We start from the raw sequence: 25,767 nt of genomic DNA, 5'->3' as shown, positions 1-25,767 counted from the left end.
TAAGGCAGCTTTATTCTTGGGGTCAGTACACTTATGGCACTAGCACAATTACAGTATATAGTTTTTTTGTGTTTTGGTGCTTTTACACAGTAAAAACAATTTTATAAAAAATATATATTTTTGCATCATTGTATTCTGGGAGCTATAACGTTTTTATTTTTCCAGTGATGGAACTGTATGGTAGCTTGCTTTTTGTGGGACAAGATGAAGTTTTCAGTGATAACTGTTATCGATTTACCGCAACAGAGAGGAGCCAGAAGACAGCAGTGTCTAATTTCTCCTACTCCTGCACTGATTAGAAGCACTTCACCTTCTTATTAAATGGTGTAAATATATTTTAGCAGTACAGGGGTTAACCAGCTCAGATGAGAGCTCCTGGATCATTAAAGCTCTTAACTGTGCAGTGCTAGCCACTCCCATCTCCTATATAAACTGGGCCCTGGCTATCATTCATTGTCAGAGCTAGATTTGTTGAATGCATATATGTGCATGATTAGTATTCTTCGTTACCCCTGTTCATATTACCTTTGTTAGTCTGGTTGGTGTATTATGGTACACTACTACTCCCCTCTTCCCTGGGTGGGAAAAGGGTACATACTGAGGGCGGATTCAGTATCTAAGTCAGGATACATGGCATTGGTGTCTTCACCACCAGAAGTAATCTGGGGAACAGGGTGAGCTAGGGCGTCCCTAGCGTTAGGGACATGGAAGGAGCCCCTGGTCACTGGACACCCAACAACAGAGATGTGACAGTACCATTTGTATTTAGATTCGCCTTTTTGATAACATTTTACTCCACTTTTTATTCAGTGATATGATGAAAAAGAATGTTTTTTCCCCTGTTTTTCTTAATTTTTTTTACAGTGGTCACTGAAGAGGTCAACTAATGGTACAGTTTTATGGGACAGGTCATCACGGACGTGGCAATAGCAAACAGGTGTACCTTTTTATTTTTTTATATAAAAATAGAAATTTATCAGTACAATATATATTTTTTTTATTATTTTCAGATTTTTTTTTAAATTTACAATTTTTTATACTTTTTAAAAAAAACTTTTTTCTTTGTCCCAGTTATAATTCATTGCAATTCATGAGTAATGCAATGAATTATAACTGTCAGTGCTACACTGACACAAGCCCCTGAGACCATGCTCTTCAGAAGGTCTGAGAGGTTGCCGTAGCCTGGTGACCCAGATGTTGTCATGACGATGACACCGCAGGGTCTCAGATTCAAGGGCAGAGGAACTTTCTTCCCTCTGCCTGCTAGCTAAATGCTGCAATTGCAGCGATCGCAGAGTTTAGGAGGTCAAAGTGCTGGGAGTGGTGCTAGCACCACTCCTGACACTGAGTCGAGTGTCAGCAGTCAGAATCATTTAACACCAGACAGCTATCGTGCACGCTAAATTGACTGGATGTACTCAGCACGTCCAATGTCGGTGAGCATCATTTACCATGATGAACTGAGTACGTCCAAGGTTGGAAAGGGGTTAAATATAAAATATAAGATATATGTGCTACATTAAAGAGGGGAAAAGTTCTGAAATGATCATTTTTGGTATGATTTTTTTTACAATTTTAAAATCCAGCATTTTAATAGGATGTGTAGACTTTTTATATTTGCTATAAACCTACAGATACTTACAATACTCACCATAAATGAGTACCCCCCCAACAGATTTGTTAGAAAACCTTAATTTTCAATTGAGAATCAATATTTTCAAGCATACTACAGAATACTCCCACGTATGTGGGCTATTGACTGCAGGCAAGTTGTGTTATTTTGCACACTCAAAAAAGCAGTTTTACTAACAAATGCATTCAAGACTAAGTTGAAAACTTCATTACAAAAAGTTTTGGAGTAAAGCTGAAAGTTAGATTATAAAATTCTAATTAACAAGAATTCAAGCACAGGTAAGTCTAATAATTTATTAACCCATTACTTGCCAAATTAGCAATTTTCATTTTTTTTTAAATGACAGATTTTTAATGATTTGGGTCCTAATGAATCAGAAACATAATTTGCCAAACTTTTATAAGTACGGATTTTTCAGAAAAGGACATCCCAATTTTGGGACATTGGCAGAAAGTGATAGCAAAAACTCAGAAAAGATAGAACTTATTCAACTTTATTTTTTTGCATTTTATGCTTACAAATTATTATGCAAACAATATGTTTATGCACTTTTTTCAAAATATTATATAACAAAATTCTCCAAATAACTCAGTTAGGGGAATGGAATACAGCAAAACAGTTAGCATGAAGGGGAACATCACACCGTTTGCAAATTCTGGTTGTTTTTTTCTTGCATAAAGCACACCTTCTTTGTGTAGCAATTGGCTCTATCAAATGATTACCAGGATCAAATCTGATGTCATCACTAACTCAGCCACCTAATAGTTTACTCCGTTGAGATCCACATCGCTTTGGGGTTGATGGTGTTCTTTTGCTTATCCTCCTCCTTCTTCTGGATTTGCCTTTTGATATGCACTCCAGATGTTGACAATTGCAATGTCTATCATTTGAGTGAAGAGGGGCCACTACCACTTTATGGAACAGATTCTGACATGGTACAGGGAGATTTGTTTGTCCAATAAATCAACTCCCCCCATGTGGGAATTATCTTTCTGAACCATCAGTGGCATTGAGATTTGGACATGTTTTTTCTGTTTTTGAGAGTACCTACCAGCTGCTGACAAAGGCTCTATTTTGCTGAAGTTCGTGCCAAACGTGACAACCTTATTATCCTTCCATTTCACCACAAGAATGTTATTTGCTTTATCAAACCAGTAATCACAAAATCCTCTTTCCTTTTGTTTTTCAATCTCCTTGCTTGGCATAGGAGGACACTGTTTTGTGCGATTTTCTCTCATAGTGCCAGTAGCTTGGATGTTTTTGGTTTTTTTAGCATCACCAGAGCATCAATACTTGTAAAGAAATTGTAAAAAAATAACTTGTAACTGAATGACTGGGAATTAGGAATTACATTTGTAAGTTGTGAAATTACTCTCAAGCCTAATGGTCCATCCTCTTTGTCAGACTTAACACAGTATGGCACAAATTTGTAGAGGTAGCCGTTGGAACTGCACAGACACAAAATTTTGTAGCCAAATTTTATTGGCTTACTTCGCATGTACATTTTTGTAGGGTGTTTGCCATAGTAGCAGACCATCATTTCATCTAAGGAAAGTTCCTGGTGGAATACACCGAATTTCAGGAATTCTTTCCCCAGTACTTCAAAGAATAAACTAACTTTGTACATCTTGTCAGACTTGTCAATTTTAGAATTGGGCGGCACGGTGGCTCAGTGGATAGCACTGCAGCCTTGCAGCGCTGGAGTCCTGGGTTCAAACCCCACCAAGGACAACATCTGCAAAGAGTTTGTATGTTCTCTCCGTGTTTGCGTGGGTTTCCTCCGGGCACTCCGGTTTCCTCCCACATTCCAAAGACATACTGATAGGGAATTTAGATTGTGAGCCCTATCGGGGACAGTGATGATAATGTGTGCAAAATGTAAAGCGCTGCGGAATATGTTAGCGCTATATAAAAATAAAGATTATTATTAATTGTCATTTAGGTGTATATATTTTTTAATTTCCCTAAAACGGTTCTTTGACATTGCTTTGAACACCAATGGGACTCCCACATCTTGAGCTTGTTCCCAGTACATGTCCTCTTGGGGAGAGAATGAGATCCAAATAATATGCCTAAGAAAACTTGTAATTCTTCTTCTCTGATGGAAAAGGAGGGTTTATTTTTTTGGTTTGCATATAGCATGCTTAGGGTCAAAATAATATCCATAACATCGTGGGGAAAAAAACTCTTCAAATACTTCAACTTCATTTTTATTTTCTAAAATGTCACAAATGTTACTTATTTCGGACGTATCCTGGTCCGCACTGCTTTCATATGTTGGTTGACATTTTTTCCATTTTGGAGTTGCTGCACATTGTAATATTTCTGTTGGATTTTTATTTCTTGCTTACAAGTGGTTTTGAAGTTTGATTCCTTGGTCGTTTTCTGCTACTGGTACTTGAAGTTCCTGCTGAGGTGGATGGTAAATTCTCAGTTGATGCCACCTCAGGAGCCTCTTCAATTTCTGTTGAAGTGTGCAAAACCTCCAAAGTTCCTGCTACATCATTCAATTCATGAGCAAGAAGCTAATTTTCCTGAAATTCTTCCTCATCAGTTGCCTCATCAGGCTCAATGGGTACAATCACAACTTCAACATCAGAAACTTCCTCTTCCTGGTCATGAAATTCCTCAAGATAACCTAGTATTTCATCAACAGTAAGTCCTTTTTTTATTGATATGCCATGTTCTTACTGCTGATACAGCAAAAACAAAAATTAGTATAGTAACATTTAGAAAACTATAAATAAAAATATATACTATTATTTTAAATATATATATATATATCACATTTCACTATCCATTCATAAAACAAGCTAAATAAACAATTGTGATGAATAAAAACATAAAATACCAACCTTGTATACTGTGATGTGATCGTAAACAATGTCTGACAAGCCAGCAAGTTACAGGGTCTGTTCTCCTAAGTGTCTCCAGTACAGCTGAGATATCAGGTTTCACAAAGCATATATAGTCAGAAAGGTACTGGGGAACTGGGGTGGAGGGGTGAGGGATTTCCAGACTACCTGGTAAATGTGAAGAAATGAAACTAAAAGACCTCTGCCTGCCATATCAGTTGTAAATGATTTAGGGTTATGTATAAAAACTAGTGAATCACACAAAAATTTCCATGTAAAAAAAAACATTGAAAATTGGGATGGCAATTTCACTTGAATATAACTCTGGCCTTGGTAAATCTACATCAATGCCAGTGCATTATATACCTTCCTTCAAGTATAAACAATAGTTCTAATAACTTTGTGATCACAGAACTGTGATTTTAAATAATAATTTCAGCTTATGATCCTAATTTTGAAAAAAACCTCGAAAATAGGTGCTTTGAAAGCTCTATGGGTGGAAAAATATTCAATTAAAAATTACAATGACATGATTTCCTGTTTTCAAAACATTAATTTGACAAACACAAAACAAAAAATTGGACCTAATTATAAAGTCTTAGTTGCTAGAAGCAAAAGATTAGGCGCAAAAGATTAGGCGTCCCAAAAAAGGTTTTGTAAGAAGGAACATAAACCAGCTCACCCGTGATGCAAGAACCAAACCTCGGGAGCACGGACCCGCTGTGTCCAGGCGTACAAGATCCATATGGGTAAGAATCTCAATGTGTTTCTGGAGACTTAATCATGATTAAGGGAGCCTAGTCTCCAGAAACACGTTGAGATTCTTACCCATATGGTTGTGCTGAAGTCTGTATCCTCCAAGTTTAAAGTATGTGAATAAAGAAAACTCTTTTTTACGGAATCGGTGAAGCTGGACATTCCTTTCTTTTTTTGTCCCAAAAAAGGACATTGGTAGATAATGGGTTCAAGGCAGTTGATTGCAATAGTAACATAGTAACATAGTAACATAGTTAGTAAGGCCGAAAAAAGACATTTGTCCATCCAGTTCAGCCTATATTCCGTCATAATAAATCCCCAGATCTACGTCCTTTTACAGAACCTAATAATTGTATGATACAATATTGTTCTGCTCCAGGAAGACATCCAGGCCTCTCTTGAACCCCTCGACTGAGTTCGCCATCACCACCTCCTCAGGCAAGCAATTCCAGATTCTCACTGCCCTAACAGTAAAGAATCCTCTTCTATGTTGGTGGAAAAACCTTCTCTCCTCCAGACGCAAAGAATGCCCCCTTGTGCCCGTCACCTTCCTTGGTATAAACAGATCCTCAGCGAGATATTTGTATTGTCCCCTTATATACTTATACATGGTTATTAGATCGCCCCTCAGTCGTCTTTTTTCTAGACTAAATAATCCTAATTTCGCTAATCTATCTGGGTATTGTAGTTCTCCCATCCCCTTTATTAATTTTGTTGCCCTCCTTTGTACTCTCTCTAGTTCCATTATATCCTTCCTGAGCACCGGTGCCCAAAACTGGACACAGTACTCCATGTGCGGTCTAACTAGGGATTTGTACAGAGGCAGTATAATGCTCTCATCATGTGTATCCAGACCTCTTTTAATGCACCCCATGATCCTGTTTGCCTTGGCAGCTGCTGCCTGGCACTGGCTGCTCCAGGTAAGTTTATCATTAACTAGGATCCCCAAGTCCTTCTCCCTGTCAGATTTACCCAGTGGTTTCCCGTTCAGTGTGTAATGGTGATATTGATTCCTTCTTCCCATGTGTATAACCTTACATTTATCATTGTTAAACCTCATCTGCCACCTTTCAGCCCAAGTTTCCAACTTATCCAGATCCATCTGTAGCAGAATACTATCTTCTCTTGTATTAACTGCTTTACATAGTTTTGTATCATCTGCAAATATCGATATTTTACTGTGTAAACCTTCTACCAGATCATTAATGAATATGTTGAAGAGAACAGGTCCCAATACTGACCCCTGCGGTACCCCACTGGTCACAGCGACCCAGTTAGAGACTATACCATTTATAACCACCCTCTGCTTTCTATCACTAAGCCAGTTACTAACCCATTTACACACATTTTCCCCCAGACCAAGCATTCTCATTTTGTGTACCAACCTCTTGTGCGGCACGGTATCAAACGCTTTGGAAAAATCGAGATATACCACGTCCAATGACTCACCGTGGTCCAGCCTATAGCTTACCTCTTCATAAAAATTGATTAGATTGGTTTGACAGGAGCGATTTCTCATAAACCCATGCTGATATGGAGTTAAACAGTTATTCTCATTGAGATAATCCAGAATAACATCCCTCAGAAACCCTTCAAATATTTTACCAACAATAGAGGTTAGACTTACTGGCCTATAATTTCCAGGTTCACTTTTAGAGCCCTTTTTGAATATTGGCACCACATTTGCTATGCGCCAGTCCTGCGGAACAGACCCTGTCGCTATAGAGTCCCTAAAAATAAGAAATAATGGTTTATCTATTACATTACTTAGTTCCCTTAGTACTCGTGGGTGTATGCCATCCGGACCCGGAGATTTATCTATTTTAATCTTATTTAGCCGGTTTCGCACCTCTTCTTGGGTTAGATTGGTGACCCTTAATATAGGGTTTTCATTGTTTCTTGGGATTTCACCTAGCATTTCATTTTCCACCGTGAATACCGTGGAGAAGAAGGTGTTTAATATGTTAGCTTTTTCCTCGTCATCTACAACCATTCTTTCCTCACTATTTTTTAAGGGGCCTACATTTTCAGTTTTTATTCTTTTACTATTGATATAGTTGAAGAACAGTTTGGGATTAGTTTTACTCTCCTTAGCAATGTGCTTCTCTGTTTCCATTTTGGCAGCTTTAATTAGTTTTTTAGATAAAGTATTTTTCTCCCTATAGTTTTTTAGAGCTTCAATGGTGCCATCCTGCTTTAGTAGTGCAAATGCTTTCTTTTTACTGTTAATTGCCTGTCTTACTTCTTTGTTTAGCCACATTGGGTTTTTCCTATTTCTAGTCCTTTTATTCCCACAAGGTATAAACCGCTTACACTGCCTATTTAGGACGTTACTAAATAAAGAAAACCCCTTACCATTTTATGCTGTCAGGAATGTCAGCACATGGAAGAGAAATGTCAACAGACCTGAGGAATAAAATAATTTCTTTACACAAAAAAAGTGAAGCAAAATGGGTTGAGTGCTTTCTGAGATACCATACAACATGCACTGCAGAAGAATGGCATCTAAAGGGTGGTGTTCGTGAAGGAAGTCGCTCCTATACGTATACTTAAAATGTGAAGACTCCTGGAATTCTATACTTGGAGTGATAAAAAAAACCAATATAAATATTTTTGGAACAGATGGTTTCAAAATTGTATGGCATAGCAAAGGTGACAGTCCACAGAAAAATGCATGGAAAATACAGTGGAAGACCGTGGAGGCAATCTCTGCATGTGGAGCTGAATTAGTGCTGCTGCTATGTAGAAGTTGCATTTCGTTCATGGTATCATACATTCACAGAAATACTGCTTTATAGTGAAAGAGAAAATGCTCTCACTCTGTGACATTGGTAGACATGCACTTTTAAAACATGACAGTGATCTAAAGCACACTCTATTGCATTTTTGAAGAACAGGGTAAAAATGATTCAATGGCAAAGTATGTATCCTGATATGAACCCACATCAAACACCTATGCGGAATAAAGAAGAAATAAATTAAGCATCATGTCCAACTTCTTGCTCAATGCAGGACTCAATAAACCATCTCAGTCAGTTGTCTGTCAGTCTCTATTTGAAGACTTTCAGTCAAGGAAAAATCACCACCTCTCGTGGCAGCCTGTACAACTCATTAATCACCCTCAATGTCAAGAAGTTTTTTCTAATATCTAATCTGTTTCTTCCCTCTTTCAGTTTCATTCCATTGCTTTTTGTGCTTCTATGTGCAAATGAGACTAAGGATAATCCCTCTACACTATGGCTGGGTTCACATTAGCGTTCGGGGCTTTGCGGAGGGCTGCTTACGTCCTCCGCTAAGCTCCGCCTACTTCAGCATACGTCTGAATGCGTCCTGCATAATTATCTTTTACATTGGGTACGCAGGACATGCAGATGTATGCAAATGTTTGCAGTCCACTTACCATCCTGGTAACTCTTTTCTGAACTTGATCCAGTTTTTTTATGTCTTTTTTCAAATGTGTTGCCCACAACTGGACACAGTATTACTGATGAGTAGGGTTGAGCGAAACGGGTCGTTCATTTTCAAAAGTCGCCGACTTTTGGCAAAGTTGGGTTTCATGAAACCCGATCCGACCCCTGTGCGGGGTCGGCCATGCGGTACGCGACTTTCGCGCCAAAGTCGCGTTTCAATGACGCGAAAAGCGCCATTTCTCAGCCAATGAAGGTAAACGCAGAGTGTGGGCAGCGTGATGACATAGGTCCTGGTCCCCACCATCTTAGAGAAGGGCATTGCAGTGATTGGCTTGCTGTCTGCGGCGTCACAGGGGCTATAAAGGGGCGTTCCCGCCGACCGCCATGTTACTGCTGCTGATCTGAGCTTAGGGAGAGGTTGCTGCCGCTTTGTCAGAAGCAGGGATAGCGACAGGCAGGGTCCATTAACCACCAAACCGCTTGTGCTGTAGCGATTTCCACTGCCCAACACCACCTTCGGTGTGCAGGGACAGTGGAAGCTACATTTTTTTTTTCCCCTCAGCGCTGTAGCTCATTGGGCTGCCCTAGAAGGCTCCCTGATAGCTGCATTGCTGTGTGTACGCCGCTGTGCAAACCAACTGCTTTTTTCAAAGCACAAATCCTCTTGTTCCTTCCTTTCTGCACAGCTATCTTTTTGGTTTGTACACACTTTTTATTTAATTTGTGCATCAGTCCACTCCTTATTGCTGCCTGCCATACCTGGCTGAGATTACTGCAGGGAGATAGTAATTGAAGGACACTCCCTGTTTTTTTTTTTTTTTTGTGGGAGATTAAGATTGACATTTCTGCTAGAGTGCCATCCCTGTCTGTGTCATCTCTCACTCAGTGGGCCATAGAAAGCCTATTTATTTTTTTGCTTGATTTGGGTTCTAAAATCTACCTGAAAAAATCACTACATCAATCAGTGGGAGAAAAATATTGGCCTCAGGGCTTGTGTGCCACTCCTGACTCCTGTGTGCATCATCACTCACTCAGTGGGCCATAGAAAGCCCATTTTTTTTTTTTTTGCTTTATTTGGGTTCTAAATTCTACCTGAAAAAATCAATAAATCAATCAGTGGGAGATTAATATTGGCCTTTGGGCTTGTGTGCCAGTCCTAAGCGTGCCATCTCTCTCTCTCAGATAGTGGGCCATAGAAAGCCTATTTATTTTTATTTTTTTTATTGGGTTTATAAATTTTCCCTGGAAAAAAAAAAAAAAGTGGGAGATTAATATTGGCCTCTGGGCTTGTGTGCCAGTCCTGAGCGTGCCATCTCTCTCACAAATAGTGGGCCATAGAAAGCCTATTTATTTATTTTTTTTTGGTTTTATAAATTCTCCCTTAAAAAAAAAAGGGAGATTAATATTGGCCTTTGGGCTTGTGTGCCAGTCCTAAGCGTGCCATCTCTCTCTGTCTCTCAGATAGTGGGCCATAGAAAGCCTATTTATTATTTTTTTTATTGGGTTTATAAATTTTCCCTGGAACAAAAAAAAAAAAGTGGGAGATAAATATTGGCCTCTGGGCTTGTGTGCCACTCCTGACTCCTGTGTGCGTCATCTCTCACTCAGTGGGCCATAGAAAGCCTTTTTTTGTTTTATTTGGTTTCTAAATTCTTCCTGAAAAAATCATTTTATTCTATTTTTTTTTTCCTAAAGTCTCCCTGAAAAAAACAAAAAAACAAAAACAAATCAGTGGGAGATTAATATTGCCCTTTCTGCTTGTGTGCCAGTCTTGACTCCTGGGTGTGCCATCTCTCTCTCTCTCTCCAATTGTGGGCCATAGAAAGCCTATTATTTTTTTTAGCTTGATTTGGGTTCCAAAATCTACCTGAAAAAATCACTACATCAATCAGTGGGAGATAAATATTGGCCTCTGGGCTTGTGTGCCACTCCTGACTCCTGTGTGCGTCATCTCTCACTCAGTGGGCCATAGAAAGCCTTTTTTTGTTTTATTTGTTTTCTAAATTCTCCCTGAAAAAATCATTTTATTTTATTTGGTTTCTAAATTCTTCCTCAAAAAATCATTTTATTCTATTTTTTTTTTCCTAAAGTCTCCCTGAAAAAAAAAACAAAAAAACAAATCAGTGGGAGATTAATATTGCCCTTTCTGCTTGTGTGCCAGTCTTGACTCCTGGGTGTGCCATCTCTCTCTCTCTCTCCAATTGTGGGCCATAGAAAGCCTATTATTTTTTTTAGCTTGATTTGGGTTCCAAAATCTACCTGAAAAAATCACTACATCAATCAGTGGGAGATAAATATTGGCCTCTGGGCTTGTGTGCCACTCCTGACTCCTGTGTGCGTCATCTCTCACTCAGTGGGCCATAGAAAGCCTTTTTTTGTTTTATTTGTTTTCTAAATTCTCCCTGAAAAAATCATTTTATTTTATTTGGTTTCTAAATTCTTCCTGAAAAGATCATTTTATTCTATTTTTTTTTCCTAAAGTCTCCCTGAAAAAAAACAAAAAAAAACAAATCAGTGGGAGATTAATATTGCCCTTTCTGCTTGTGTGCCAGTCTTGACTCCTGGGTGTGCCATCTCTCTCTCTCTCTCCAATTGTGGGCCATAGAAAGCCTATTATTTTTTTTAGCTTGATTTGGGTTCCAAAATCTACCTGAAAAAATCACTACATCAATCAGTGGGAGATAAATATTGGCCTCTGGGCTTGTGTGCCACTCCTGACTCCTGTGTGCGTCATCTCTCACTCAGTGGGCCATAGAAAGCCTTTTTTTGTTTTATTTGTTTTCTAAATTCTCCCTGAAAAAATCATTTTATTTTATTTGGTTTCTAAATTCTTCCTGAAAAAATCATTTTATTCTATTATTTTTTTTTCCTAAAGTCTCCCTGAAAAAAAAAAAAAAATCAAATCAGTGGGAGATTAATATTTACATTTGTGCTTCAGTGACAGTCCTGCGTGTGTGGCATCTCTCTCATTTGTTGCCACCAACAACAGAGTGTGTAACATTGTGCCTGATTTTCGTTGTGGTCTCACTCACCTGTAAAGGGGTAGCTAAATCATACTGAAGTTATAGCTCACCGTGTAATTTGTGTGACAGCAACAAATACCGTTAGTTTGTTTACGTTTTTAAAACAATGAGGAAGTATGGTGGAAGAGGTCGTGGCCGGGGGCGTTCATTGTCAGCTGGTAATGAGGGTAGTGGTAGTGGTGGAGCATCAGCTGGTCGTGGGAAAAAAAATATTGCACCTAAGTCTGGAGCTGTGGAGCCAGGTTCGTCGTCTGGCTACGCAAGGCCTCGAACGCTCCCTTTTCTGGGAGTAGGAAAACCGCTTTTAAAGCCGGAGCAGCAAGAGCAAGTTTTGGCTTATCTTGCTGACTCAGCCTCTAGCTCTTTTGCCTCCTCTCGTGAAACTGGTAAATGTCAAAGCAGCGCATCGTTAGTGGATGTTCACGGTCAGAGACAAGTCGCTTCCTTGTCCTCTTCAGCAAAAACAACAACAGAGAAGAATGCAGCAGGCGACACAACGGGTTACTCCATGGAGCTCTTTACACATACCGTCCCTGGCTTAGAAAGTGAAGCAGTTAACAGTCCATGCCCATTACAAGTTGAATCTGACATGGAGTGCACTGATGCACAGCCACAGCCAGACTACTATGCTGGTCCTTTGACTCAGACCACAACATTGCCCTCGCAGGGTGCTGATCAAGAATCAGACCCTGATGAGACTATGTTGCCCCATCATGAACGCTATACCACCGACCGACACGGTGACACAGACGAAGTTGCACATGAGCTACAAGAAGAGGTAATAGATGACCCAGTTCTTGACCCCGATTGGCAGCCATTGGGGGAACAGGGTGCAGGCGGCAGCAGTTCTGAAGCGGAGGAGGAGGGGCCGCAGCAGGCATCAACATCGCAACAGGTTCCATCTGCCGGGCCCGTATCTTGCCCAAAACGCGTGGCAAAGCCAAAACCTGTTGGAGGACAGCGTGGCCATCCGGTTAAAGCTCAGTCTGCAATGCCTGAAAAGGTATCCAATGCTAGAAAGAGTGCAGTCTGGCATTTTTTTAAACAACATCCAATTGATCAGCGCAAAGTCATCTGTCAAAAATGTTCAACTACCTTAAGCAGAGGACAGAATCTGAAAAGTCTCAATACAAGTTGCATGCATAGACATTTAACCACCATGCATTTGCAAGCCTGGACTAACTACCAAACGTCCCTTAAGGTTGTAGCACCCTCGGCCAATGAAGCTAGTCAGCAACGCAACATCCCTTCCGGCAGTGTAGGGCCACCATTTTCCGCACCACCTGCAGTATCTGTGCAGGTTTCTTTGCCAGGCCAAAGCAATCAGGGTCAGGGAATCACCAGTTTCGTAGTAGGAAACACTGCATCTAGGGCACCGGTGGCAACAATACCATCTCCCACCGTCTCTCAGTCTGCCATGTCCACCGGCACCCGCGCTAGTTCCACGATCTCCAGCTCTCCAGTCCAGCTCACCCTACATGAGACTATGGTTAGAAAAAGGAAGTACTTAGCCTCGCATCCGCGTACACAGGGTTTGAACGCACACATAGCTAGACTAATCTCGTTAGAGATGATGCCCTACCGGTTAGTTGAAAGCGAAGCTTTCAAAGCCCTGATGGACTACGCTGTACCACGCTACGAGCTACCCAGTCGACACTTTTTTCCAGAAAAGCCATCCCAGCCCTCCACCAGCATGTTAAAGAGCGCATCGTCCATGCACTCAGGCAATCTGTGAGCACAAAGGTGCACCTGACAACAGATGCATGGACCAGTAGGCATGGCCAGGGACGTTACGTGTCCATCACGGCACACTGGGTAAATGTGGTGGATGCAGGGTCCACAGGGGACAGCAAGTTTGGGACAGTTCTGCCTAGCCCACGGTCTAGGAAACAATTGGCTGTAGCCGTTCGCACCCCCTCCTCCTCCTCTTCGTCCTCCTGCAGAAGCGAGAGCTCGTCCACAGACCGCAGTCGCACAACCACTCCATCCGCAGCTGCCACTGTTGCACACCAGGTCTCCCATTATGGGGCAGCTACTGGCAAACGTCAGCAGGCTGTATTGGCTATGAAGTGTTTGGGCGACAACAGACACTCCGCGGAAGTTCTGTCCGAGTTCTTGCAGAAAGAAACGCAGTCGTGGCTGGGCACTGTAGATCTTGAGGCAGGCAAGGTAGTGAGTGATAACGGAAGGAATTTCATGGCTGCCATCTCCCTTTCCCAACTGAAACACATTCCTTGCCTGGCTCACACCTTAAACCTGGTGGTGCAGTGCTTCCTGAAAAGTTATCCGGGGTTATCCGACCTGCTCCTCAAAGTGCGTGGACTTTGCTCACATATCCGCCGTTCGCCCGTACACTCCAGCCGTATGCAGACCTATCAGCGTTCTTTGAACCTTCCCCAGCATCGCCTAATCATAGACGTTGCAACAAGGTGGAACTCAACACTGCACATGCTTCAGAGACTGTGTGAACAGAGGCGGGCTGCTATGTTTTTGTGGGAGGATACACATACACGGGCAGGCAGTAGGATGGCAGACATGGAGTTGTCAGGTGTGCAGTGGTCGAAGATTCAAGACATGTGTCAAGTCCTTCAGTGTTTTGAGGAATGCACACGGCTGGTTAGTGCAGACAACGCCATAATAAGCATGAGCATCCCCCTAATGCGTCTGCTGATGCAAAGTTTGACGCACATAAAGGATCAGGCGTCTGCAGCTGAGGAAGAGGAAAGCCTTGATGACAGTCAGCCATTGTCTGGCCAGGGCAGTGTACAGGACGAGGTAGCGGGCGAAGAGGAGGAGGAGGACGAGGAGGATGATGGGGATGATTATATTTTTAATGAGGAAGCTTTTCCGGGGCCACTGAAAATTGGTGGCGCGGCAAGGCCGGGTTCTGGTTTTTTGAGGGACACAAGTGACGTGGATTTGCCTGAAACTGCCCCTCAACCAAGCACAACCGCAGATTTGAGAACTGGAACTTTGGCCCACATGGCGGATTATGCCTTACGTATCCTCAAAAGGGACACACGCATAACTAAAATGATGAATGATGACGATTACTGGTTGGCCTGCCTCCTTGATCCTCGCTATAAAGGCAAATTGCAAAATATAATGCCACATGAGAACTTGGAACTAATATTAGCAACCAAACAATCAACTCTTGTTGACCGTTTGCTTCTGGCATTCCCTGCACACAGCGCCCGTGATCGTTCTCACACGAGCTGCAGGGGCCAGCAGACCAGAGGAGTTAGAGGGGCAGAAATCAGAAGTGGCGTTGGCCAGAGGGGTTTTCTGACCAGGTTGTGGAGTGATTTTGCTATGACCGCAGACAGGACAGGTACTGCAGCATCAATTCAAAGTGACAGGAGACAACATTTGTCCAGTATGGTTACAAACTATTTTTCATCCCTTATCGATGTTCTCCCTCAACCGTCATTCCCATTTGATTACTGGGCATCAAAATTAGACACCTGGCCAGAATTGGCAGAATATGCATTGCAGGAGCTTGCTTGCCCGGCAGCTAGTGTCCTATCAGAAAGAGTATTCAGTGCTGCAGGTTCAATACTAACAGAAAAAAGGACTCGTCTGGCTACCCAAAATGTAGATGATCTAACCTTCATTAAAATGAACGACAACTGGATTTCGAAATCTTTTGCCCCACCTTGCCCGGCTGACACCTAGCTTTCCTATGAAAAGGTCTTGCCTGTGGACTATTCTGAATGCCTTTTCCAATCTCGTAATTTTCTGCACCTGATTGTCCAGCATACGACATGTTTACACCTCACTAAATGGCCAAACTCCCCACACGGGGCCGTGGTATCGACACTTGGCGACAGCACCCGTGAGAGTGCAGTTTGTCTGAAGAGGTGGGTGAGCCCGCTTTTGGTCGACGGCACTGCCACTGGGTCCCTCCTAGTACAATAAAGTGTCTCTGGCGGTGGTGGTGCGCACCCAACGTCAGACACACCGTTGTAATATGAGGGGCCCTGGGCCTGTACCGCCGGCCACAAGACAGTTTCCCCCCACCCCAGCTCAAACAGTGCTCTACCACTTGCAAAATTATCTCACAGCTCCACCAATGTTTAGTCTATGCGCTGACATCCTTCAATGCCTGCCAGTGACAATACCATTGTATTGACATTTTTGTTATGTTAGGCCTTCGATGCCTGTCTGTGGTCACTCCTTCCACTAGGCCTCCACTGACCACACCACTGCTGCCCGTGTACCCCTGGAACCAATTTAAAATTGCCTACAGCCATGTGTTATTATTTTAGGCCTTCGATGCCTGTCTGCGGTGACTCCTTCCACTAGGCCTCCACTGACCACACCACTGCTGCCCGTGTACCCCTGGAACCAATTTAAAATTGCCTACAGCCATGTGTTATTATTTTAGGCCTTCGATGCCTGTCTGCGGTGACTCCTTCCACTAGGCCTCCACTGACCACACCACTGCTGCCCGTGTACCCCTGGAACCAATTTAAAATTGCCTACAGCCATGTGTTATTATTTTAGGCCTTCGATGCCTGTCTGCGGTCACTCCTTCCACTAGGCCTCCACTGACCACACCACTGCTGCCCGTGTACCCCTGGAACCAATTTAAGATTGCCTACAGCCATATGTTATTATTTTAGGCCTTCGATGCCTGTCTGCGGTCACTCCTTCCACTAGGCCTCCACTGACCACACCACTGCTGCCCGTGTACCCCTGGAACCAATTTAAAATTGCCTACAGCCATGTGTTATTATTTTAGGCCTTCGATGCCTGTCTGCGGTCACTCCTTCCACTAGGCCTCCACTGACCACACCACTGCTGCCCGTGTACCCCTGGAACCAATTTAAAATTGCCTACAGCCAGCCCAATTTTTTTATTTTAGGCCTTCGATGCCTGTCTGCGGTCCATTCTTTCTACTACTACTACACTGACCAGGGCACTGCTGCCCGTGTACCCCTGGAACCAATTTAAAATTGCCTACAGCCATGTGTTATTATTTTAGGCCTTCGATGCCTGTCTGCGGTCACTCTTTCCACTAGGCCTCCACTGACCACACCACTGCTGCCCGTGTACCCCTGGAACCAATTTAAAATTGCCTACAGCCAGCCCAATTTTTTTATTTTAGGCCTTCGATGCCTGTCTGCGGTCCATTCTTTCTACTACTACTACACTGACCAGGGCACTGCTGCCCGTGTACCCCTGGAACCAATTTAAAATTGCCTACAGCCATGTGTTATTATTTTAGGCCTTCGATGCCTGTCTGTGGTCACTCCTTCCACTAGGCCTCCACTGACCACACCACTGCTGCCCGTGTACCCCTGGAACCAATTTAAAATTGCCTACAGCCATGTGTTATTATTTTAGGCCTTCGATGCCTGTCTGCGGTCACTCCTTCCACTAGGCCTCCACTGACCACACCACTGCTGCCCGTGTACCCCTGGAACCAATTTAAAATTGCCTACAGCCATGTGTTATTATTTTAGGCCTTCGATGCCTGTCTGCGGTCACTCCTTCCACTAGGCCTCCACTGACCACACCACTGCTGCCTGTGTACCCCTGTAACCAATTTAAAATTGCCTACAGCCATGTGTTATTATTTTAGGCCTTCGATGCCTGTCTGCGGTCACTCCTTCCACTAGGCCTCCACTGACCACACCACTGCTGCCCGTGTACCCCTGGAACCAATTTAAAATTGCCTACAGCCATGTGTTATTATTTTAGGCCTTCGATGCCTGTCTGCGGTCACTCCTTCCACTAGGCCTCCACTGACCACACCACTGCTGCCCGTGTACCCCTGTAACCAATTTAAAATTGCCTACAGCCATGTGTTATTATTTTAGGCCTTCGATGCCTGTCTGCGGTCACTCCTTCCACTAGGCCTCCAATGACCACACCACTGCTGCCCGTGTACCCCTGGAACCAATTTAAAATTGCCTACAGCCATGTGTTATTATTTTAGGCCTTCGATGCCTGTCTGCGGTCACTCCTTCCACTAGGCCTCCACTGACCACACCACTGCTGCCCGTGTACCCCTGGAACCAATTTAAAATTGCCTACAGCCATGTGTTATTATTTTAGGCCTTCGATGCCTGTCTGCGGTCACTCCTTCCACTAGGCCTCCACTGACCACACCACTGCTGCCCGTGTACCCCTGGAACCAATTTAAAATTGCCTACAGCCATGTGTTATTATTTTAGGCCTTCGATGCCTGTCTGCGGTCACTCCTTCCACTAGGCCTCCACTGACCACACCACTGCTGCCCGTGTACCCCTGGAACCAATTTAAAATTGCCTACAGCCATGTGTTATTATTTTAGGCCTTCGATGCCTGTCTGCGGTCCATTCTTTCTACTACTACTACACTGACCAGGGCACTGCTGCCCGTGTACCCCTGGAACCAATTTAAAATTGCCTACAGCCATGTGTTATTATTTTAGGCCTTCGATGCCTGTCTGTGGTCACTCCTTCCACTAGGCCTCCACTGACCACACCACTGCTGCCCGTGTACCCCTGGAACCAATTTAAAATTGCCTACAGCCATGTGTTATTATTTTAGGCCTTCGATGCCTGTCTGCGGTCACTCCTTCCACTAGGCCTCCACTGACCACACCACTGCTGCCCGTGTACCCCTGGAACCAACATCAGAAAATATAAAAATAAGTATTTTGCTTATAAAAAAGAAAATACTGGAGAGATATCAAATGCAGACATTTTAACATTAAAAACAAACACATACAACAAAAATCTGGTACAGTACTAAAAATGGCCACCAGCTACAATAACTTTCTCCTGCAAGTAGTTAACTGAAAGGTTTTTTCAATTTTAAACACAGATATGGCATCCACCGAGTGTTGTCCTGTCACGTCTTCTTTATATTATTGCCAAGAAGATGCAAAACAATGAAAATAATAAAATCATTATTTACCAAAAAAATAGAGTAAGTCAAAACCACATTGCAAATAAACATTCATTACAAATAAAGAAGCAGGGCGCGTCTGAGGGTGAGTATATACCTAATAAGAATATAATCACCCTCGGACGCGCCCTGCTTCTTTCCGACAGCCTTCCTTCCTAAGAATCAGCCCTTCCGTGGTGTAGAGAGAGGGTTTGTTACACTCCAAGGTGTTCCCCAGGTTGCCTTTCCTGAGCTTCGATCTTCCGGCTCTCGTTTAGTAGTTGTTGGAAACTACGCTGCATTGGGCCTACAAATTGGGTATGGGGTGTAGAGAGATGGTGTGTTCCACTCCAAGGTGTTCCCCAGGTTGCCTTTCCTGAGCTTCGATCTTCCGGCTCTCGTTTAGTAGTTGTTGGAAACTACGCTGCATTAGGCCTACAAATTGGGTATGGGGTGTAGAGAGATGGTGTGTTCCACTCCAAGGTGTTCCCCAGGTTTCCTCTCCATTGCTTCGATCTTCATGCTCTCGTTTAGTAGTTGTTGGAAACTACGCTGCATTAGGCCTACAAATTGGGTATGGGGTGTAGAGAGATGGTGTGTTACACTCCAAGGTGTTTCCCAGGTTTCCTCTCCATTGCTTCGATCTTCCGGCTCTCGTTTAGTAGTTGTTGGAAACTACGCTGCATTAGGCCTACAAATTGGGTATGGGGTGTAGAGAGATGGTGTGTTACACTCCAAGGTGTTCCCCAGGTTTCCTCTCCATTGCTTCGATCTTCCGGCTCTCGTTTAGTAGTTGTTGGAAACTACGCTGCATTAGGCCTACAAATTGGGTATGGGGTGTAGAGAGATGGTGTGTTACACTCCAAGGTGTTCCCCAGGTTGCCTTTCCTGAGCTTCGATCTTCCGGCTCTCGTTTAGTAGTTGTTGGAAACTACGCTGCATTAGGCCTACAAATTGGGTATGGGGTGTAGAGAGATGGTGTGTTCCACTGTAGAGAGATGGTGTGTTCCACTCCAAGGTGTTCCCCAGGTTTCCTCGCCAATGCTTCGATCATCATGCTCTCGTTTAGTAGTTGTTGGAAACTACGCTGCATTAGACCTACAAATTGGGTATGGGGTGTAGAGAGATGGTGTGTTCCACTCCAAGGTGTTCTCCAGGTTGCCTTTCCTGAACTTCTATCTTCAGGCTCTCATTAAATTGTGGTTAAACGGAACAACTGCATTTGGCGTACTAGTTGGTTTGGGGCCTACTATCGGTGTCTGCCGCTCCTTGCTGTTCTCCTGGTTTCCTGTCCTGAAATTCCGTTTTCAGGCGCTCGTTAAGTAGTTGTTAATGTTAGACTGCATTTGGCCTACTAGTTGGGTTGGGGCCTACTATCGGTGTCTGCCACTCCTTGCTGTTCTCCTCCACTGAACAAAGCTGTGCCGCCTGTTTACTACTGTTGCCAATTTTGAACTGCATTTCGACTACTTACTGATTTGGGCCTACTCTCTGTGTCAGCCTCTCATTCCAGTTGTCCTCCACTGCAATGCCCCCTGATTAGTCCTGTGTTACCAATTTTGAACTGCATTTAGCCCACTTTATTCTTTGGGCCTATATCTGTGTTTCCTCCTCATCCTGCCCATTGCCCAGCCAGTGATAGATGAGTCTGCTGGTACATTGACCCATAACGCAACATTTCCCGTGCACGCTACACTGCAAGATTGTGACCCTGCTGAAAGTCAGGTCCCCCTTCCCGCATACCATACCACCTTACACGGGGACAAACAGGAAGGTGCAGATGAAAGTGCAGGTTCCTTCATCAGGTGCGGGGAGGAATACTAGTTGGCGACGTCACTGGCACAGGGCCTCTCATGGTACGCAAAAGTGTTGCTGCCGGTGGGAGGCGCCCCCGCCGTGCAAACACACCGCTGTACTTTGAGGGGCCCTGTGCCATTGCCAATGCCAACGAGTGGGCCCCCCCTGCTTGCTCAGGTTCACAGCACTTGCAAAGTTGAAATACTTACCTCTCCCTGCTCCACTGCCGTGACGTGGTCCAGATTTCCTGGGCCCACTAATTACTTGAACCAGCCCTACCCACCACAACTTTAGCCAAATGACCCCCAATTTCAAATGCCTTCCAATTATTATAAGGTAAATTACGCTTGACAAGCTTTATTAAGAAGAATGGATGGTTTTGACATTAAAATGGGCACTCTAGGTGTTTTCCTGGCCCCCACTCACTGCCGACTATGCGGCCCCATTGACTTGCATTGGGTTTCGTGTTTCGGTCGATCCCGACTTTACGTCATAATCGGCCGATTTCACTCGACCCGACTTTTGAGATAGTCGGGTTTCGCGAAACCCGGCTCGACTCTAAAAAGGTCAAGATCGCTCAACTCTACTGATGAGTTTTGACCAAGGAGGAGCAGAGGAGGATAACTATATCAAATAATCTAGACACTATCCTTCTCTTAATACATCCCCAAACCGTGTTTGCCTTTTTCGTTGCTGCATCACACTGTTGACTTATATGTGGTCTGTGATTTATTAGTGTACCCAAGGTTATTTCACATGTGCTGTTGCTTATTTCTATTCCTCCCATTCTGTAGATGTAATTTTCATTTTTCTTCTCCAGATGTACAGAATTTTGCAGTTATCCCTGTTAAATACCATTCTACTAATTGCTGCCCATTGTTCAAGCTAACCTAGGTCCTTCTGAATTCCTTTTCTGTATTCTCTAGTGTAAAACTATCCCTCGCAGCTTTGCATCATATCTAAATTTGATTAGTTTATCTTCAGTTTTTTTGTATGCATCATTCTCTGCATTGTCCGCATTACTCTCTGCATTATAAGCATCATTCTCCATCCAGCATCCAGGTTCTAAAAGAGGTCCTTCTTGAAAAATGTAAAAAGATATATATTGCAATATATTGGCATCTTGTTCACTACATGTTTAGAAGACTTGTTGCTGTCCTTTAGAATAGAATCATGGAGGCCATACAAAATGCTAGGTGTAGTTGTTTTGATATGGGGTTCATTCATTTTTGCATAATCTAATTCAAGTAAAACTGAAGATTTTTTAGTGAAAGTTATATTATTAACCTATCTTTCATGTCATCATGATCTGTGAAACTCAGTCTTGCAAAAACATTTAGAAATTGTTCGTGGGATTAGTAAGAAAGTTAATAAAAACTTACTTTTCAAAGGGGTGTACTCATTTATGCTAAGCACTGTATATATACAGTACTGTGAACAAGTTTTTGGCGGGTGTGAAAAAATGCTGCAAATTCAAACAATTTAAGATTAGATTCACGACGATCGAAAAATAAAATGCAGAGTGACATTTCACAGACAAATCAATTCATCTAGTTACACGTTACAGTTTTTGAAGGAACTTGATGGGGAGGTCATTCTAAATATCTTGGAACGCTAACTAAAGATCAAAGTATGTACACTTGTGCAAATCCTTCTATTTCTTCATGTAATTTCACATAAACACAATTATATTTAAATCTAGGTTCTGTGGGGCTATGTTATTATTCTGTTACATTGTCAGTGCCTGCCTCTCTGTTGTAGTTTTTGCTACGCAATCTGAAGACAGCATGAGGTAGGAGTTAAAACACAGATTTCAGCGATGCCTCTCTTATTAAGCTCCAAGGTTTTGTTTGCTTACAATGATTGTTTTAACAACATAAGCTTATCATTGCTATGACTTGCTGGTTATGTGAGCCCTGGTCCCACATGTCCTCTCCTGTGATAGGCAGCTCACTGTCTATGGACTTTGTATATACAGAGCTAGTGAGGGCTGGGTTAGTTGTACAGCTCTGCTTCATTGCTAAACCTAAAAACTCTGATTTTGTGAGAACTGCTGCACCCAAGAAGCTATAGTGATACTTCATTGGATTAGGCTTCTTTTTGCCTACACCATGCTGCTCTTAGATGAGGTAGCAAAAACCTGCTGATAAATTTTCTTTAAGTGCTACTTCTATCTCTAGACTGTGTTTGCTCCTTGTTGCTTAACTTTTCCTCTATCCCTGTTCCGTACTGCCAATTATTAAGATTAGCTTACCTGGTCAATATAAATGCTCTTTTTATGATATTTTCATTATTCTGTATGTCTACTCATATTCTGACCACCCACATGCTTTCCAATTCTATCTCTGACTTTGACATCCTAGTACCAACCTTTCCTGACAACCCTAGCTTAATATTTTCATACACTATAAACAAGGAGAGTAGATTAACACACTGCTAGACAGTGTGACTATCGCTAAACATTAGGGAAATCCTTTGAAAACATGCTTTCATGCCAAAATAACTGTAAAAATATATGATTTCCTCAAAATGGTGGTTTATCAAATTCAGGTCTTGTCCTAGATGATTTAATGCCTTTCAGTGCAGATTCAGGCCCACCCCTTTGCTGCATTACTGACCGCTTTTGAACCAAAGATGAATTTCTTAGACTGTTTTTATGCAAATATACCCGACCTCATTTTTTGTTTACTTTTAGGGAAAGTTATAGTGAAGACTGTACTTCAGACTCTGCTCATAATCACTTGATACTGAGAGCCAACATGTGAATCTCATAATTTTCCTTCTGCAGGGTATCTCACCATCTTTTCCCGACCTCCTGATTCTCCAAAACTCTTGCTGTAGACATTTTTTTAGTTTCTTGTCTGCTGTATGACAAACTTGACTGTAGCCTTTACAGAGAGTAAATTTGCCTCTCTACTTCAAAGTTTAAGTCCTGCTGAACATTATTTTACTGAGCACTGTGGTGGGCCATATTTTCCAAGTGGAATTACCAGGCCAGTCGCTATTGGTTTTGTACTGGACTTTCTAAATCATTGCTTTCATTAATATTGACAATTCACCTTTCCCCCTTGAGTGGCATAATTTCACACTTAGAAGGAAACTACTCATTAGCAACTTTACATTTTTGACATGTTCATTTTTTGTTTTAAAAATTTTGCATCGACTGTGGTCTGGGGTATGCCTTGGTTGCGTAGACATAACCCGGTTATTGACTGGCTACAGTGGGATTTAGAACTCTGGAACCCTGAGTGTCAGACGAATTGTATCTGCAAACTCATCTAAAACCTTGATCAATTCACTGCTCAAGCAGTTTCCATAGCTTAAATTACTAATTAAGAGTGGAGTAAACATTGGAGTAAACAACTAAAATTATAGCTTTATTAATGTATGATTAAAACATATCAAAATTTTCAAAGGGCTATTAGCTCCATAATTCTGGAAACAGCATATAGCTAGGGTTTTGAAATTAGAGATTATGTCTCTCAAAATTCCCAATATGCCAATATTCTAATATCAATGTATATAGTTTAACCACTGTGTCACATATTAGCACCATAGATTGAATGAACTATTAAATAAATTCATAAAAGTGTGTTTCTAAATTCAGGAAATCAATACCTGGCCATTACAGCCACAGATATATTTACATCAATCATCCACATGTTTGGAATTTCTGTGGCAATGAGAGCCCACCTAATTTATGGGTGCATGTCTCCAGAAGCATGAACTGGGCACCACAACGTACTGGTCACTACAGTGTTCTGGTCACTGTAATGACAGTTTGCATTTTACTCAGTAACATCCATTACGGCTTGTTTCTAAAAACACGCATGGAGTCAAAATCATCACTACACCTGTAGCTAAATTTACAAAGGGGTATAATTTCCAATATAGGGTGACTTAAGGGGGATTCCGCTCTTCTAGCATTTAGGGACTCTATATATCGAGTCTGCAAACTATTATAGGAAAATCTGCGCTCTAGGAGACAAATAGTGCTCCGTCCCTCCCGTGTCTCTCTGTATAACTAAGCAGCACTGTACAGCCACAAATTGGGCATTTATACATTCATCAGAAATTGTGGGTCAAATATTAATGCCATTTTTATTAGCGATGAGTGAAAAGTGAAATATTCAGATTCAGGAAAATTGGCACACATACTTTCTAACATCATTTAATTTCTGTATATTTGTACTAAATAACAGATCCAATGCAAGTCAATGGAAAAGCCAAATATTTGGCTGAAATGGATGAGAAAGAGCTAACAGCATGATAGATGAAAAGCTGGCAATTCTTCTGCCGCATACAGTAAAATCACAGCAGGAGCCGACAGGATAGAATAGACAGATTACATACAGAATATACACATAGATAAGATAGATATATAGATGTCAGTGACATACGCATATATATATATATATATCTATAATATAGCGCTGGGAGCGTCACTCTATCCGAAGCCTTTATACACTATGCAAGTGCGACACACCTGTGCTGTCTGGACCGACAGAGTTATGCAGCCCAGGAGATCGAGGTATGCCTACCCGGCACAACAAGGGAGACACTTCACGCAGCCCAGGAGATCCCGGTATGCATGTGCACTGAGCACATACTGCAATCTCTCCGGCACCCGCAGCTCTTCCTGTGTTCAGCATTCACGAGGTACTGCTTATTAAAATAATGAATATGGACGCGACTGCACTCCCATAGGGGAGGAGTGCATATTCATTACTTTAATCAGCGGTACAATGCTCAACACTGGAAGGAGTTGCAGGCCTGGGACGACGGAGAAGCAGGGACGTGGCAGGATGGGGTGAGCCATGCTATATTCACCTGTCCCCATTTCACGGCCACGCTGTGTCTTTCGCATCCTCTGGCTGTGATGTTCAGGTCAGAGGACACGATGACGTGGCTAGTACCCGCCCTCTGACAGAGGACCTGAAAGTCACAGCAGTGCGTGGTGGTGGAACAGGGACAGGTGAATATCGCAAGTGCCGGAGGCCCGGCACTTGACCCCCAGAGCGCGCTGGTGTCCCCTCCTGCTCAGGCCCCCAACACTCGGCACCCAGCGATGAGAAGTGAGTATGTCATTTTTTTTTTAAATTGCAGCAGCAGCATATGGGGCATATTATGCTATGGGGCAGTTTATAGGGCCATCAACCTTTATGGAGCAGCATGTGGGGCATATTACGCTATGGAGTATCTTATGGGGCCATCAACCTTTATGGAGTAGCATGTGGGTCATATTATGCTATGGAGCATCTTATGGGGCCATCAAACGTTATGGAGCAGCATGTGGGGCATATTATGCTATGCAGCATCTTATGGGGCCATCAACCCTTTATGGAGCAACATATGGGGCATACTATGCTATGGAACATTTTATGAGGCCATCAACCTTTATAGAGCAGCATGTG

The sequence above is a fragment of the Ranitomeya imitator genome, chromosome 3 (assembly GCF_032444005.1).
Source record: "Ranitomeya imitator isolate aRanImi1 chromosome 3, aRanImi1.pri, whole genome shotgun sequence".
NCBI classification, from domain to species: Eukaryota; Metazoa; Chordata; class Amphibia; order Anura; family Dendrobatidae; genus Ranitomeya; species Ranitomeya imitator.
This window is presented reverse-complemented; position numbering follows the sequence as displayed.